Source organism: Anabrus simplex, chromosome 2, assembly GCF_040414725.1.
Source record: "Anabrus simplex isolate iqAnaSimp1 chromosome 2, ASM4041472v1, whole genome shotgun sequence".
Taxonomy (NCBI): domain Eukaryota; kingdom Metazoa; phylum Arthropoda; class Insecta; order Orthoptera; family Tettigoniidae; genus Anabrus; species Anabrus simplex.
This window is the reverse complement of record NC_090266.1, coordinates 993,627,041-993,645,042: the sequence shown is the minus strand read 5'-3', so window position 1 is coordinate 993,645,042 and position 18,002 is coordinate 993,627,041. Positions and strand designations below refer to the sequence as shown.

General features: G+C 40.5%; 1 protein-coding gene across 2 annotated transcripts in view; it reads left to right on the top strand.

The window, feature by feature from the left end:
* Positions 1–18,002, top strand: part of LOC136863237 (fibronectin type III domain-containing protein 5) — an 862,231-nt gene that overhangs the window by 83,444 nt on the left and 760,785 nt on the right. For both annotated transcript variants that reach the window (XM_067139622.2, XM_067139621.2), the window contains exon 2: positions 6,435–6,601. The gene's annotated coding sequence lies outside the window, so the exon portion shown is untranslated. The remainder of the gene's footprint in view (positions 1–6,434; positions 6,602–18,002) is intronic.

The window sequence follows — 18,002 nt, the reverse complement described above, 5'->3', positions numbered from 1 at the left end:
GGAGACGTGTAGTACCAGCTGTTGTGTTTGTGATCTTTGTTCATACTACAGTACAGCAGTAATTCTTCACTACGTACACAGCAGTAAGCTGTACTTACAGTAGTTCATTTGCACCAAAGATTTGGGCAACAGCGGAGAGGTCGTGGTGGCCCGATTGCTTGGCCTGCACGTTCACCCGACTTGACACCGCTAGACTACTACCTGTGAGGTCACATGAAAACTTGATTTACAACACCTCTGTGGAATCCGAGGAAGACCTACTGGCGCGGGTTATGGCTGTGGTGGATATTGGAGGACCAGGGATTGGTGGCCGTGTGTACGAGAACATGATTCGTAGGTAGCGTGTCTGTGTTGACATCGGTGGTCGTCACATCGAGCCCCACCTGTAATTGGACCCAGACGACAAGCATAAGAAGTCGGACAGAGCGCAGAAAATGAGGGAATTGTGAAAGTGTGCTGTGGTGGTTTATTGCGGGTAGCGGCAAGACGGTACGTTTACGGACACAAGTTCCTATGTTAAAGTTAACCATCATGGTCTCCACTGCAAGCCCTCAGAGTCTGTAATGGGAATTTTGTAACACCCTGTATGAAATACAGTTAAAGGAAATAATTAAGCTTTTTTCTTTCCTGATGAGTAAGCACGTTGCACATAAGAAGTTGGAGAAGGTGAATGTAAGGCGACTGATTCAATTGATATAATAAATGAAAAATATGTGGTTGAAAAGCTGAAATTCTCGAAGATTATAAGTATTATCTATGGAGATTACAACTACTGTAGAATATTTTAGAGAAAATTCTTCCCATTTCAAGTAAATATTTTCCAGAACTGCGGTGCAAACATTACTTCATGGAAATTCACAAAGAAATGGTTCGATGTTCATGATGTAAAGGGCATTAATGCACATCAACATAAAGAGGAAATGCACTTTTTGACGTAAGAGACGAGAGACTATAAAGGTTGGAAAACGAATTTCCAGCTCAACTGGCGGAAATTAAAAAAGTGCAATGGGGAAAATTTTCCTGGGTTTCTAATTAAAGAAACGTACGAAGCTACTACTTCTTCTATCTTTTAGCGCATAAAGTAGCTTTTTCTTCTGGATCCCATTTTATACTAATTAAAATATTTCACAGCGATTTAATAGAGAAATTTTTCAGTAAAACGATATATTTTAGGAAGAAGTCTTATGCTGGATTATGGGGCGGTAATATTCTGCATGAACAGGATGTTGAAAATAGGCTAAATTTCTTTATCATCCATAACCAAACCCCATGTCGCAACAGCCCCGATGGGTCATGGCCTAACAAGCGACCGCTGCATCTGCCCGAAGGCCTGAAGATTATGAGGTGTCGTGTGGTTAGCACGACGAATCATCTAGGCAGTTATTCGTGGCCTCCTAGACCAGGGCCACCATCTCACCGTCAAATGGCTCGTGAATTGTAATTACGTAGGCTGAGTTTACCTCGAACCAGCCCTTAGATCCAGGTAAAAATCACTAACCTGGCTGGAAATCGAAGCCGGGGCCGCCGGTTAAAAGGCAGGCACACTACTCCAACCCCATACAAACATAAACAAACGACAAATTGAAATAAAGATCACATCAGGCAATTCTAAACTCAGGGACGAATAACTTGAACACCATTGATGAACGTCCACGAAAGTTGAATTTTACCACAGTACTTATTCATATTCTATTATGTTTTTAACAACTTGCACGCAATCACCGTTTACTTAAATTTCAGGTCACGATTTCGTTACTATGGAACAAGCAACTATGACGTACATTGGAGGTTGTATTCAAGTGCAAAACGAAACTTAGTGTTATTGTGCTGTTGGCTGATTTAGTTTATCAGAGGCGCTTCGGATTAGTTGCATTAACCAACTCAAGAATTGGTGCGGATAGTGACCACAACTTTCGGAATTCGTGTGCTAAGCTGCGAAGTTTGTGCCGACCATAGTGTGCGGAAGCGTGCCTGTACTGTAAGTAAATATAAATATCAGCAAGGAAAATAAAGACCACGAAGAAGAAGACAATAGACATACAAAGAAAATAACGATCTAAGGTGCATCCAGGAGTTTTTCATTCTGCGAATATACAAGAATGAAAACCAGGACAGAATTGAAACCATAAGATATTAAATACGACCCTAATAAATAAATTACGGCGCACCGATTATTAAAATACAAGAGAGTAACTTCTTAATTCATAAATTGGAAACATAGGCCCTTAACTATTTATAATAACAGTGTTTGACTCTTCCAGTGAATGTGTGTTAACAACAATACACTTTTATAAATGGTGAATTCAATTGATGAGATATTCTAGATATATGGAGTGAAATACTATGTTTTTGCGAGCTCTAACTCGTGGAATAGGAAAGGAGGTAAAATTTAGTAATCTAACAGAATTAAATTTAACGTTCGTTTAACCTTTAACCTTTTTAACGAAATCATACTTCTTCTGTTACGTAGATATTTGAGGTAAAAATTACTTATAAAATACAGAGTTACTGAATCAAAAGGTTACAATGTTTCGTTTTGAACAAATTCAGTAGCATGTATTTGTTCGTATGGTAAATAATCACAAATCCTACTACAATGTGTGGAATATGTAGTCATCATGAGAACTGCCACAGCAACCACCACCGTAAGTTTTCATGTACGACAGTGAAACTCCCTTACACTGACTGTCACTGTGGTCAAGGCTGCGAGACATACACGACTCTATTGATCCTGTCTGTGTAATTAAAGAGAGCAGTGGTACTTCGTACAGATAACATAAAAGCATCAAGCTAGTAAGCTACAAGTCTCCTTGACCCTATATTAATTGAACGTCGTGAACATTGTACTTGTGAAAATTGGCTTGAATAGGTGAAACGCACTGTGTTAAAGAACGCGTGTAGGGATCCCCTGACGGCAATGTTTTAAGATAAAGTGAAAATCGTACCTACAAGGAGCAGTGAAAAATTTCTAATTCTGTTTCAGAATAACTCTGTCTTCAGTTCGCTTGCATTTCGGTAAGTCCTCAAGTGATTCTCATAAGTACTTAAAATTAACTTCCAGCTTGAGTACAATATACTGTAGTGCATGTTGAAAAGATATTTAGTACAGAACAATGTACGACGGGCGTACTATACTGTTTTACACCTTATTTTTTCTACCCAAATGAAGTACATTATACATCAAGTGTTACGTCCACCTTCTCAACATAATCTTCTTGAAAATGCATGCATTTTTGCCATCGACGTGGCAGTCTCTCCAGACCTTCCTGAAACCATTCTTTCGGAGTGCTGCGTACCCATGCCATGACAGCTGTGTCCAGTTCTGCAAAATCCGCAAAATGGCGACCACGCAGAAGTTTCTTCTTGTTCCCGAACAGGTGACAATCACTTGGTGCCATGTCGGGAGAGTATGGTGGGTGCGGCAGCACCGTGAATCCCATTTGATCACTTGTTTTTCGTTTATGGCTCATGGTAAGTCTCATCATCAGTCAAAAGCCTAGCCATGAAGTTGGCTGGATCTTGATCATGGCGTTGGAAAAGTTCTCTGCACACGTTCACACGCCTCTGCTTTTCGTCTGCAGACAAGAGTCTAGGCACGCACGTGGATGACACTTTCCTCAACTGTAAGTGGCCTTGCAGGATCCGCTGCAGTGTGTTTCGGTCAATTCCCGTGGCTGCCTCCATTTCCGTAAATGTGATACATTTGTTTCATTTGATGACCTGTTCGACCCGGGCAATGTTGCTGGTGTTGACACTGTCACATTCCTTCCAGAACTGGTTCCCTTGTCCACCGATGTGCGCCCTGTTTTCCAACCTTCCCCCAGTTGTAAACTGTTTTCCGTGACGACGTATGTTCTCCACAGACTGCCACCAAACGCCGATGAATTTCTCCAGTGGTCACGCCTTCTTTCCATAGGAACCAAGTCGTATAGCGCTGTCCCTGAAGGTTGCTTTCCATGTTGCCTACTCCTGCGCTGACAGTGTTGTTATGAAATGGCTATGACAAGTGCATTCGTTAGTTTTTGTGCATGTGCTGCTGCCAAACGGTGGAACAAGACACTAGTTACACGTCACCACCTTCGAAAGTTAAATGTGAACCATACACGGACGTACAAAAAGTAAAGTGTAAAACAATACAGTACGTCCCTCGTATATTTGTATCACATGTCCTTAGTGTATCATAACACAAACAGAAAGCTAATATTGTGGCTTACAGACTTTTAGCAAATTTATTTGGAATTCACTACTATTTTTGTAATAAAATTCTGTTACGGTTTCGAAATATTTTACACCGTAAAATGACTCCCATCATAGCAACAAGAAACGAAATGAAATGGCGTATGGCTTTAGGGGCCAGGGGTGTCCGAGGACAAGTTCTGCTCGCCAGATGCAGGTCTTCTGATTTGACTCCCGCAGGCGACCTGTGCGTAGTGATGGGGATAAAACGATGATGAAGACGACACATACACACAGCCCCCGTGCCAGCAGAAATAACCAATTATGGTTAAAATTCTCGACCCTGCCGCGAATCGAACCCAGGACCCCTGTGACCAAAGGCAAGCACGCTGATCATTTAGCCGTGGAGCCGGACAGCATTAAGAAAATCATATCTTACAGGATTGAACATGTTCTACCTGTAAAAAAGTAGAGGATTTTGAAAATTTTTTATATACGATCCTGTCACCAAGTAACTGGTAGTAACGGTGTGATTGCTATTTACTTGAAATTCTCGATTATCTATTACTGCTTATTGACATGGTATAGCAGTTTCTAATGAAAGTATTTTAAGTATTTCGAACACAAATCACAGGAACTAGAACTTGTGTTTATAAAATACGCCAATTACATACCTGCCGCTTAATAGCAGCTTAAGTTCATACTCATCAGTAGGCCCATATAGTATTCACCAATATCGAGCTCGATAGCTGCAGTCGCTTAAGTGTGGCCAGTATCCAGTATTCGGAAGATAGTAGGTTCGAACCCCACTGTCGGCAGCCCTGAAAATGGTTTTCTGTGGTTTCCCATTTTCACACCAGGCTGGGGCTGTACCTCAATTAAGGCCACGGCCGCTTCCTTCCCACTCCTAGCACTTTCCTGTCCCATCATCACCATAAGACCTATCTGTGTCGGTGCGACGTAAAGCAACGAGCAAAAAAACGTATTCACCAATAGGTTAGAATCCAAAGGAGTATCAAGTACGCTCTTATCTGCTTCTTAAAGAGTCATATAAACAGTATGGGCTGTAACAGGTTGTGTCCCAAATATATACATAAATATCATTGCAAAATGATCATGTGGGCAGGTGGAGAGTTGATACTCGTTTGTATTCTGACCTGTTGCTGCAATAACTTCCTCTCTAAACTCATTTGCGACATCGCAACAATTTGTTCTCTCACGACGGACATGGCTACAAATTGAGTAATTGGACCTATAAATACACACTGTAGACTGTAAGAACTAACTACAACTATCATTTCTTTCCATCGGCTGCTTCATAACTGATTTGAAAAATGTATGGGTCTTGAATGAACTGCTGTTATATTATCATATTATGAAACCATTAGAATCGAAATCTCAAAATGTCGTTAACCTATAATATTACTACTTAGCATCGCTGTATTAAATTAATAATGATAACAATAACAACAATAATATTGTTATTGGCTTTACGTCCCACAAACTACTTTTGCGGTTTTCGAAGACGCCGCGGTGCCAGAGTATAGTCCCGCGGAAACACTTCTACATGCCAGTAAATCTATCGACATGAGTTTGACGTATTTGAGCACCTTCAAATACCACCAGATAGAGCCAAGTTCTAACCTGTCGACTTGGGTTCAAAAGGCCAGAGCCTCAGCCGTTTGAGACATTTGAATTATGTTTCTATGACTTTTCTTTAACCAATCTTTATACTTTATTTTCATTTGTAGGATTCTCCTTCAACAGTTTACTTTTCAGTATTTCTGAGTGCTAAGAAATAATGGTGAATAGCCAATAGAGTTCTTTTTTATAGTAAAGAGGAGGAATATTTCTTGAGCCGTCCTCATCAGCACAGTTGGTTTGCCGCTGGCCCCTAGATTCAAGGATTCCGACTGAGGTAGCTGGCGACAGTACCATTCAATAGTTCTTAAATGCAATAACTCCGTGTCTTTAGATTTCAGTTCTTTAATGAACTCCTGTAGGACAATTTTTCAACACGGTGACGTATCTTAAGTGACCTTAAATTAAATAACAATATTATTAACGTATTTCCAACGTTTGCTTGCTATGTTCTTATGTCAAAAGGTGAGGAGTTATCGAAGATTCATTTTCATTCACTAACTGTATACCTACTACTTGCTTATATTGTTTGGTTTAGTGTTTTTTAAAATGGTATATAAGAAAAACGAACACTAATTGCGCAAAACTTATTGTACTTTATTTCTTTTACTTGCTAGGTAATTGCTAGTTGAGGATCGAAGGAGACAGACGAAAACCACAGAAAATGGAATGAACACATTGCCGCTGAGAAGCTCTTCACGAATCCCACGATTGAGCATAGTGCGGGACTGCAGGATCTCGGCAGCCAAGGGGCCAGGGAGCTGCATAGACGGCGCCGTCGTACGTGAGTACATTCCCACAGTTCATGCTTCTTGTTGTTTTAAGGGGCTTAACATGGAAGGTCATCGGCCCCACAGTTCATTTAACTGCACCATCTATTGTTATGTTTCCTGACTCTCTAAACTGATCTAATGCCAGCTTATTCACCGGTAATTCAACGACATAAAAAGATAGCGAGTTAGAATTACGGCTAATATAGATATGACAGAAATAATTTAAATTTCCATCTGCATGATTTCCACCGGTAATTCTTTAGATTGGTTATAAAAGCGTCATGGTTATCTAACCTACAGTTTGTGCGATGTCACAAAGTGGATTGTTCCTCATAAACAGTGTATTGATTTCACAAAATTCCAAGTACTCCCTTCATAACCAATAAGTATTTGTTTGAACACTGAAGTGTTGTTTCTTTTATTCCATAGTCGCCAAATAACTTATTTCATAATGAGTACAGTAAAGATTCTAAAAATAGAAATACTTTCTAATAGAGTGAAGTCGGTTTGTTTTACTATGGACAATGCATGTGATAAAGGCACCTTGATTACTCTAATGATTCCGACCTTCGCCACTTTTCAGTTGTTGATTCCACTGCAACCCTTCAGAAGGTGTCAATTCATTCCAAAGATACGGAAGAAGAATTCCACTCATGTGAGTGACTGTGAGATTCTTTTCTGTGTTGAGGAAGATATCAAGTTGATTGTGTACAAAAATTAAGTAGCATTTCACAGAAATTTGTGTATCTTGTCAAAGTTTTCAAGAAGCTTCTTGGTGAAGGTTATCGCAGAGTCTCAAACCTGATGGCTTTCCCACGTTATTTTGCAATAAGTCACTTTTGAGAAGATTAAAATTAATTCACAAGGAAGGCGTTTCCCTGTCTGTGACCAATAGATTACTGAGTTAAGGGGTCTTGGTGGGAATACGCTCCCTATCAATTTCCTGAGAGGCGACAAAATAATGTAAAGTACATCGCACTTTTTTTTGCTAGGGACTTTACGTCGCACCGACACAGATAGGTCTTATGGCGACGATGGGATAGGAAAGGCCTAGGAGTTGGAAGGGAGCGGCCGTGGCCTTAATTAAGGTACAGCCCCAGCATTTGCCTGGTATGAAAATGGGAAACCACGGAAAACCATCTTCAGGGCTGCCGATAGTGGGATTCGAACCTACTATCTCCCGGATGCAAGCTCACAGCCGCGCGCCTCTACACGCACGGCCAACTCGCCCGGTCATCGCACTCTTAATAGAGGTAATGATCGTATCTGATTTTTAGTGCTTTATTTTGTAAGATGAAGGTAAGCTGGTGACGTACAATTAAATTACAGTGATACGATAAGCATTACAGTAGCAGCTGAAAATGCCCTTGTTCTAGATCTGAGGCAAGTGTCCATCTCTATTTCCCTTTCCTTGTACGTTCATGTATCGAACATCTGTAGGTAGTGAAGATGACAATTTGAAATGAAACTCGTTCATTTTGTTTACGAGTTGCTTCACGTCGCAGTGACACAGATAGGTCTTATGGAGACGATGGGACAGGAAGGGGCAAGGAGTGGGAAGGAAGCGGTCGTGGCTTTAGTTAAAGTACAGGCCCAGCATTTGCTTGGTGTGAAAATGGGAAACCACGGAAAACCATCTTCAGGGCTCCCGACAGTGGGGTTCGAACCCACTATTTCCCGAATACTGAATTCCTTCTTATCATTCGAAACACAGAAGGTAATGTACAGTATGTTACAGTAGACGCAGACGCCATGCTTGAATTATCGAAGATGCGTTGGACTGGATTTTTAATGGCGACTATAATATTAATCGGCTCATTATACAGGAAAGATGTCTCATCGGCTCATTTAATGGAATAGTCATGTTGAATGTTGGATCCTTTGAGATCTCATGAACCGGGCGAGTTGGCCGTGCGGTCAGGGGCGCGCGGCTGTGAGCTTGCATCCTAAATGTGAGGGATGTTCTTGAGAATCTTCCATTTCTTCTATTTCTATCATAGATATTACATTGTTTTCAAGTTTCTCGAATGATTTATACACATAATTGTCAGGGATACTTTCGTAGGCTTTAATAGGCCTTGAATACCTGTAGAAGAATGTGATGTACGTAAAGTATATCGCCAACATTAGTTTATACTTAGAATCGATACCGAAGGCTTCCTTAAAGGGAACTTTGACATTTGCTTAATAATTTATGGCAGATCGATAATCTATTTTGGTCTCATTGTCTCTGGTAGTAAGCGGGCCCGCTCTGTTGCTTTCGTCAGTTCCAGCGATATATGATTTGTTTCTTAATGTAATTCTTGAAGGTGTGATAATCCAATACTTGTCTTGATGGACACGGAAATCTTTGCGGAAATAATTTCTCCTTCGCAACTTTATGACTACATATAAATACAAGACTTTTTCTGAACAGAAAGTTATACATGAACGATATCAGTATAGAAAAGTTCATAAGCATCACTATTTAGGATACATGGCAAAGTTTTCAATGAACGTACGCACGGGCAAGGGGAAGAAGAAGAAGAAACAACAGGATGTTGGAGATAAAATAAAACTTAAAATGGCTAATTAGCATTAAACAAAGGAAACGACATTTCTTATTTTTAGGGCATAATTCCAAGATTGTTAGTCAAGCACAGGAGTAATGGAAATAATGAATTCTTACGCCCCTGCAATTCGTATGGTAATTAATGAGATGTCAGGGTTGCAGAGTTTTGTGCCGCAGGAGTCAACGACATCGAGTTGTCGCAGTAGAAACCTCAAATATCACCACTTCAGCGACGATCGAACCCGGTATCTTTAGAACATAAGGGAAGAACAGAAGTAACATTGATGGGAGTCCTATACTCTGTAACCACACTCGAATTCCGGTGTTACCTGATACTTATATCCCCTCTGCTTCACACCCTTACTACAAACCCTAACTACCATCATAATCACATGATGCGATCTGTATTTATTTACAGTACCATTTATGTGATTACCCCAATTAATATCTGCCCTTGTATTAACACATAGAAATTTCAAGTCATCCACATGATGAATATTCACTCTATCAACGCAGTAATTAATACTGAAATTTACAACCTGACATTGTATCCCGTACGCATTCATACCATTGCCTGCTGTCCACCTTACAGGACTGTCGTAATCTATTTTGCAGTCACTCACGATCTTGTATCTTATTCACTACCTATACAGTGTGATTCAGCAGCCCCTTCCAATAACGTTTACTGCAGCCCAAATAACGTCCACATTTTTATAAGGGTGCTATTCCCTTGCAGGCGAACTGTATTGTACTAATCTTCAGTGATCACATTTTGCACACGATTCTGAACACTAGCGAAATGTTATATCATCCATATACAAAACATGACTCCTTGAAATCATATAGCAACGTACATTTACAATGTAACTAACTTAATGTGTCGTGTCTCGTGACCGGGTGTAACGAAGACGGGAATCAATGCATAAAACAGTGCAGTAATTAATGTCTTAAACACCGAACCGGATGGCCTATGCACTCTGCTCTCGTCGCACTACCAGCATGTTGTCAGAAGTGTAGCGTAGTTGATGTTGTTGGGCGTTTTCCTAACAATCGACGAAACGTGCCAGAGGCGCGCCGGTTCGAATCCTGCATCGTTCAAATATTTGTGCATAGGTATGCTGTTTGAATACGTAAACACAGGCCCACGTTTGCCACATTCAAAGAGTAGAATGGCGCGGTTATTCATCATGGGCCCTGCGCATACTTCGCTGGTTAGGGCATGAATGTACTGCTATCTCTTCTGTCATTCGGTATGTTTTTCACAGAGGAATGTGTTGACATGCTCTTCATTTATGGGAAAGCAAGACGAAACGCGTGCGAGGCACTGCGTATGCACCAGGAACGGCATCCCGACAGGCGACACCCGGCTGCAACGACATTCCGCCGTTTTGAAATACGCCTGAGGACAACAGGGATAATTTCCAACCAGCCACGAGTCCGCGATAGCCCGTTACATCGGGTGAAGCAGAAGAGGCCGTTCTGGAGGCAGCTCCTAATAATACATACATCAGTGTAAGGGCGATTGCACGACAAGTGAACACCAGTCAGCCATCCGTCCGGCGAATACTGTATGAACATAAATTTCACTCATACCATCTTGAGCTTCACCAAGAGCTCCATGTGCGGGATTTCGAAGCTCGAATTGAGTTCTGTCGGTGGCTAATACACAGGCTGGTCAATGATGCAGCATTCATGTCGCATATCTTGTTCTCGGACGAATAACGCTTCCATAATAATGGGAACGTCAATCGCCACAACATTCACTATTGGAGTCCCCAAAATCCTGACTGGGTGCGACAGGCGGCCCATCAAGTGTGATGGGGAGAGAATGTTTGGAGTGGAAACTTGGGAGATCGCCTGATTGGACCTTATTTCTTTGAGGGCCATTGGACGGGCCCACGCTACCTGCACTTCCTACGTCAGGAACTCCCACTGTTGCTGGATGATGTGCTCTGGCACTATCGTTTGACGATGTGGTTGCAACAGGATGGAGCTCAACCACATTCGGTTTTGCCCGTTCGTAAACATCTAAACGAAGAACTGCCAGGGATATGGATAGGATGAGGAGTCCCTGTTCCTTGGCCCGCCAGATCACCGGATTTAACGCCGTTAGACTTCTTCCTGTTGGGACATTTGAAGAACGTCGTTTACACTCAAGCGCCGGAAAACCCCGAGCAGCTTAGGCAACCCATCATGGACGCCTGCCGAGCAATTACACCTGGAATGCTTCAGCGCGCAAGACGATCTATTAGACACCAGGCCCGAATGTGCATAAACCCCAACGGTCACCACATCGAGCATTTTCCGGGATAAAACATTGTCAGGGCAGTTGGGTTCCTATTATTTCCGGTCTGTATGTGTCCGGCCTGCTAACTAGTCGGCCCGTCTTAGGGCCACAAACACATTCATTCACGCACAATTTGCATGAAAGAGGGTATTGAACTTACATTGCGTACGGTACGTATTAAACAAATGTATCAAAAATTTGTAATCTTCGCCCCGGACTCCAACCTCCCACCTGACATGCAAGACCGCTCCGCCACGCCTTTACCAACTACACTACCGTTCAGTACGTCACGCTGGGTAGCTTATAGAAAGTATTACCTTTACTGCAATCACAATATCAGTTTTAGTGTTTCGCCGGCGTGTCTGATTCATACGATCTAGAAAGGCACACGCATGTCTTCCAGTGTTTAATACGAGTATAACATTACGGCGTCCTACCATGGCTAGGCTGTAAATACCAAGATATCCGGTTGTGTTGTCTGAGCATACCGGCTGGGCAGATGTTTTCAGGACGAAATGAATATTGTGCATTGCATAAGACTACATTGGAAGGGACGGCTGAATCACGCTGTATAGTAATCATCATCCCCAAAAAGCCATATGTCCGCTTCCAGTTCTTTACTCATATCAATTATATATAAAAATGTAAAGTTCCAACAATACTGACATGAGGAATTCCACCCTCAATTATTACAGGATCAGATAATGTTTCACTAACCCTAATTCTCTTAGTATTGTTGTCTAGAAATATAGCCGCCCATTCAGCTGCTCTTCTACCTGGTCCAAGTGCTCTCATTCTTGTCAGTGTTCTACCTTGAACTACCCTATCAACCGCCTTAGATAAGTTAATCTCAGTCTAGTAGTGTAACTGCCTGAAGCTAAAGTATCTACTCTAACTTGTTAGAATCCTACAAGTTAACCTCCAGTGGATTAACGTCTCCTAAACCCCGATTATTACCTTCTATAAAACCGTCTAGTATTTTAACAAATATATCAAATATAATCACAAAAATGCTTTTCAAAAGTGTACATGCAACACAGGTCAAGCTGACTGGCCTGTAATTATTGGCTTTAGGTTTATCAACATTTCCTTTATACAAAGGGGCTACAATAGCAAATTTTCATTCATTCAGTATAGCTCCTTTATGCGAGTAGTAATATATTAAGTACTTCAGATATGGTACTATGTCCCAACCCACTGCCTTTACATATCCCCAAAAATCTTACCGATTTCACCTTCTTTTCTAGATTTTAACTCCTGTATCTTATTGTAAATATATTTCTTATCGTAGGTAAATTTCAATACTTCGTTACTATTAGTCACTCCCTCTACCTAGATTCTAACCTGCCTTCTGTAAATCCTCACCCATACACTCCCCGCCTTCATTAATGATTCCTGGAATGTCCCTTTCGGAGATGATTTCTGCCTTATAGTTCCCTTGCATTTCCTTCAATTTTTTCACTAAAACGTGTATGCTGCAAATTACGCTTGCATCACGTTATCCTTAGATGACTTCTTGGTTAGATGCAAATTCATTGCATGGTCCATCATTTTTCCCTACTTCCCAAACCGTTTCTAACTCTTCTTTTCAACCTGGACCTCCTTCTTAGACACTGTCCTTTCTTTGTTATAATAAAGCGAGTTTTCACCATTCCCTACCACAGTTAAAGGTACATACCTCTCGTCATATTCCTCAACAATTGATTTAAACCCTCCCAACAGTCCGTTTACATTCCTATTTAGCGTTTTCCGCCGTTCATAATTACTTTCTATAAACTATCTTATATCTGTCTTATCAACCATATGGCATTGCTGAAATATTAATTATTATTTATGAATAAATAACTGAAATAAATAAAATAATTGGAATAAAATAAATTAATAAAAATAATTAATTGGGATGTCAGTAGTATGGGCGCCAGAGTTCACCGTAATGGATCCCTTGAATTTGGTTACACCATGATAATTCTCTCTTCCAGGGCGTGTACATAAAGCTACGTACTGGTACATCTGCTTCAAGCCTCACCTAACCTTCTGAAAACGACTAAATAGGTAGGAACTGCACCTAGGTTCATCAATAACTCCACTGGTTCTAAAATAAGTAACTATATGTTGAATAATATCCGTGCATGAACACCTCATCAACACACCAAAATATACATAGATAAACTCACAAAATACTGCTGGAAGACTCCATATTTACGCAATTATCAAAACAACAACAACAACAACAAAAAGAGTGGGAATCAAAAGCGACAACCAAGCTACAATTTGTAGTTAGCCTGATGAAGACTAATTACAAAACATATGTATATAGATAAATATCCTTCACTGTCTCTGTGTATCAACACAACTTGCATACTCTCAATATTGGCACATGAAATCAATCACTACTCTTCTGCATTTAGGGCAGTCTCGCCCAGGTGGCATATTCCCTATCTGTTGTTTTAGTAGCCTTTTCTTAAATGATAGCAAAGAAGTTGGAAATTTATTGAACATCTCCCTTGGTAAGTTATTCCAATTCCTAACTCCCCTTCCTATGAACTAATATTTGTTCCAATTTGTCCCCTTGAATTCCAGCTTTATCTTCATATTGTGATCTTTCCTACTTTTAAAGATATCACTCAAACATATTCGTCTACTGATGTCATTCTACGTCATCTATCCACTAACAGCTTGGAACATACCACTTGGCCGAGCAGTTCGTCTCCTTTCTCCCAAGTCTTCCCAGCCCAAACTTTGCAACATTTTTGTAACGCTACTCTTTTGTCGGACATCACCCGGAACAAATCGGGCTGCTTTTCCTCGGATTTTTTCCAGTTCTTGAATCAAGTAATCCTGTTGAGGGTTCCATACACTGAAACCATACTCTAGTTGGGGTCTTACCAGAGACGTATATGCCCTCTCCTTTATATCCTTACTGCAATCCCTAAATACCCCCATAACCATGTGCAGAGATGATTAACAATCATACTTATGTGATCACCTAAATGAAGACCTTTCCTTAGATTAACACCTAGGTACTTACAATGACCCCCAAAAGGAACAATCACCCCCATCAACGCAGTAATTAAAACTGAGAGGACTTTTCCTATTTGTGAAACTCACAACCTGACTTTTAACCCCGTTTATCATCATACCATTGCATATTGTCCATCTCGCAACATTATCGAGGTCATTTTGCAGGGACGTAGAATACGACGAGATAGGTCTTGGCGCACCACACAGACCACCCCCCGAAAAGATAGACACCTCATCCGAATGGCATTGCAGGACATATCTGCATCCTACTCGGCTCTGATGCAACAGTGGAACAGTGAAACACATCGTACGCTATCAGGAGTGACAGTCAGTCGCCGTTTATTATGGTCTGGGTTAACGGCGCGTCGTCCACTTCTCCGCCTACATTTGACTAATGTCAATAAATATGCTAGACTGCAATGGTGTATGGAAGGACGTCACTGGGGACAGGAATGGCAGCGGATTGTGTTTTCAGACGAATCCAGGTTCTGTTTGTTTGAAAACGATGGCCGCATTTTGGTTCGCCAAAGACGGGAGAAGAGGCTTCACATTGATTGCATTCGCATAAGACATAAATCGCCAACTGAAGGCCTTATGGTATGGGGTGCTATTGGGTACAACCACAAAACACAGTTGGTGCATGTCCAGGGCACTGTGACCAGCTTGACCTATGTGAATGATATCCTGGGACCCGCAGCCATACCCTTCCTGCACGACACCCCAGACGCCATATTTCAGTAGGACAATACGCGACCAATTTTAGCTGCACAAACACGTGCCTTCTTGTTGTCACAGGATGTCAGACTGTTTCCCTGGCCCGCCCGATCACCGGACTTGTCGCCAAGCTAAAACATGTAGGATATGATGAAACGACGGTTGCGGCGCTGTGACCCAATGCCAACCACCAAAGATGAACAGTAGAACTAGGTGAATGTAGCATGGATGGCTATATACCATTACGCAATTCGCGCCTTATACGCGTCGATGCCATCACGCATGCAACTAGTTCTCAGTGCCCGTGGAGGACCTAGTGCCTATTATGCAACAGGACACATGCTGAACCTAGGTGACTGAAATGCTAATCGTTTCTGCAGAACATACTACTTCACAGTCCTGTAAACATGAACTTCCTATCTCTAGTCTTTCAATGTGTTTTGCTTTTATCAATACGAGTGTACTATGATCTCTGAAATATGAGCCGTTTTGATGAATACTATTACATGGCATTGATTGCATGTAAAAAACTAAACGTGACATTTGTATGCAACTCAAAGTACCGGCAACAATAAAAAACGAACATTTTTTCCCCATGTTGGTAGAATATGTGCAAATAAATCATTAAAAGTATATAATTGCTCAAATTAGTTAATTATTATATAATCAATTGCTATATCAATGTTAGGGATGTTTCACTCAGTTCAATTGCGCAATGAAAATGAAATAGACATCATTGTGAGAATCAACCTCTATCAGTGACACCTTTTACAATACATCGAAACGCCTTCAAGTTAAGTAAATTGTTACAGTTTACATGATTAAGGTCTCTCGTGTGACATAATGCAATTAGCGAAAGGTCACCATATAATTTCTAGTTAACTTCTGAGTTACCAGCTGATAACAATTCATCTAGCATATCACGCCCACCAACTCTATCTAAAATATATTTATTATTATTATAGAAGTATGATAATAATAAGCCGTAAGTTGAGTATAACACTATAATTATATTATCATGAGCTGAAGCTACTTTGATTCTAGTCGAGGTATCTAATAGTATCCTATGGCATATTTTTGACGGGTTTTCCACTCTTCGTCAGTTCGGAAATTGGTTTGGTAATTTATTGCAAGTTCTCCGATTTTTCTCCTAGTGCCACAAAACTTCGTACACACACACACACACCTTGACATAGACACTACAAAAGCTGTGGGTTGTATTATCTCCTTTTGTTTACGGTTATGGTTTTGAAACCTAATCTTGGTAAACTTCACTGTTAACATAACCACCTCTCAATCACTGCCAAGTTTATTCAAGAGCCTCATATCAGCACTAACTCCTTCCTGTTACCAATGAAATGGAACGCAAACGCGTGGCATAATTACTGATACTGTTGTTTTTGTTATTATTTTCTTATTATTGTTATAGGCGTTACAGTAACATGGATTATAGGGTGTAATAGAGAAGCACCCTTATTTTGACGTTCGTAGTTGATACTAGCTAAATTAATTAGGTCCTACTTAAAACACCAAGTTAAATTAAGAATACTGGATGATGTACTGAAGGGACACTGACTTCTAACTCTCTGTACAGTAATACATGTCTGAGCACTGGGCTGAGAGTGAAGTGTACACACAACTACACGTACATCATATATTATTCCTAGTTTCATTTATATAATGATCGTTTTATCAAGATCCTACCCATAGAGGAATTACGACAGAAGAAGTGTTGATTTTTCTTTTATGCATTGATGTTTTCTCGTTTATAGACTCAATTCTAATTTATAAGATATCGTATGATGTATGTGCCTACAAACTCTGAAGTAGAATACAATTAAGCTCATTTGTACTCATTTAAAAATATCATTATAGTATTGATACTGCCGACGACAGGAGGTCATTTTTATGTACATTGCATAACCGTAACTTGCTTTGCACTGACACTCAGCAAGAAATTATGTTATATATACTGAAGGGCCGTAATACATTCGACACTGATGCACATTGGAAGATAATGGTGAATAAATGGCAAGCCGTAACACTTTTGATATTGATCCACAGTGGAAGGTAATGGTATATAGACTGTATGCCTGTGAAATGTTTGCTTCTCTTATGCGACGGAGGCTGACATATAGAAATCTATATTATCCACCATTAAGAACTAAATATGTATCACGTGGTCTGTTACCTTATTCACCAAGAATAAAGAAGGTATAATATTAGGAATTTCTGTTATATGTACACCAGTGACTTAAGTGGTTGAAATAATATTCTTGTGTCGGGAGTCGGGGATTCGGTGTCTCGCAAAAGCGGTAGGTTTTTGAGAACAATTTCCACAATATGACTTGTCATTTATGTTGGCATCTGAAATATCTTTGGTGCACATACTGTTTACTGGAAAAAATCATGTCTCCTGCTTCAAAAATTTCCTAAATATATTTATTAATTTCGTTGCTTGCAGTGCTGACCTATATATTGACTACGGTGTTAAGATCAAGCGAGGACAATCGCCTATTTGATAACAATTCATACACCTTGCTTTCAGTGATCTACATCATTTAGGAAGGAAAATCTGGTTGCGTCTACCAGCTGTGTGGAAATTCAATATAACACAATAGCATCAGGCCTGATTGTATCAATGTCTGAGTACATTTTTGCGAGAATACTATATTAAAAATGCAGAATTCTAACGTTCACGGATTGAGAATGAACTAATGAAGCTACCAACATTTTACAAGAAATTCAATCTAACCCTAACCTGAGGGCTCATAAGCCTTCAAGGTACTCCAAACGGCTCCTCAATGGTAATGTGTTACATCACATCTAATTAACGTTT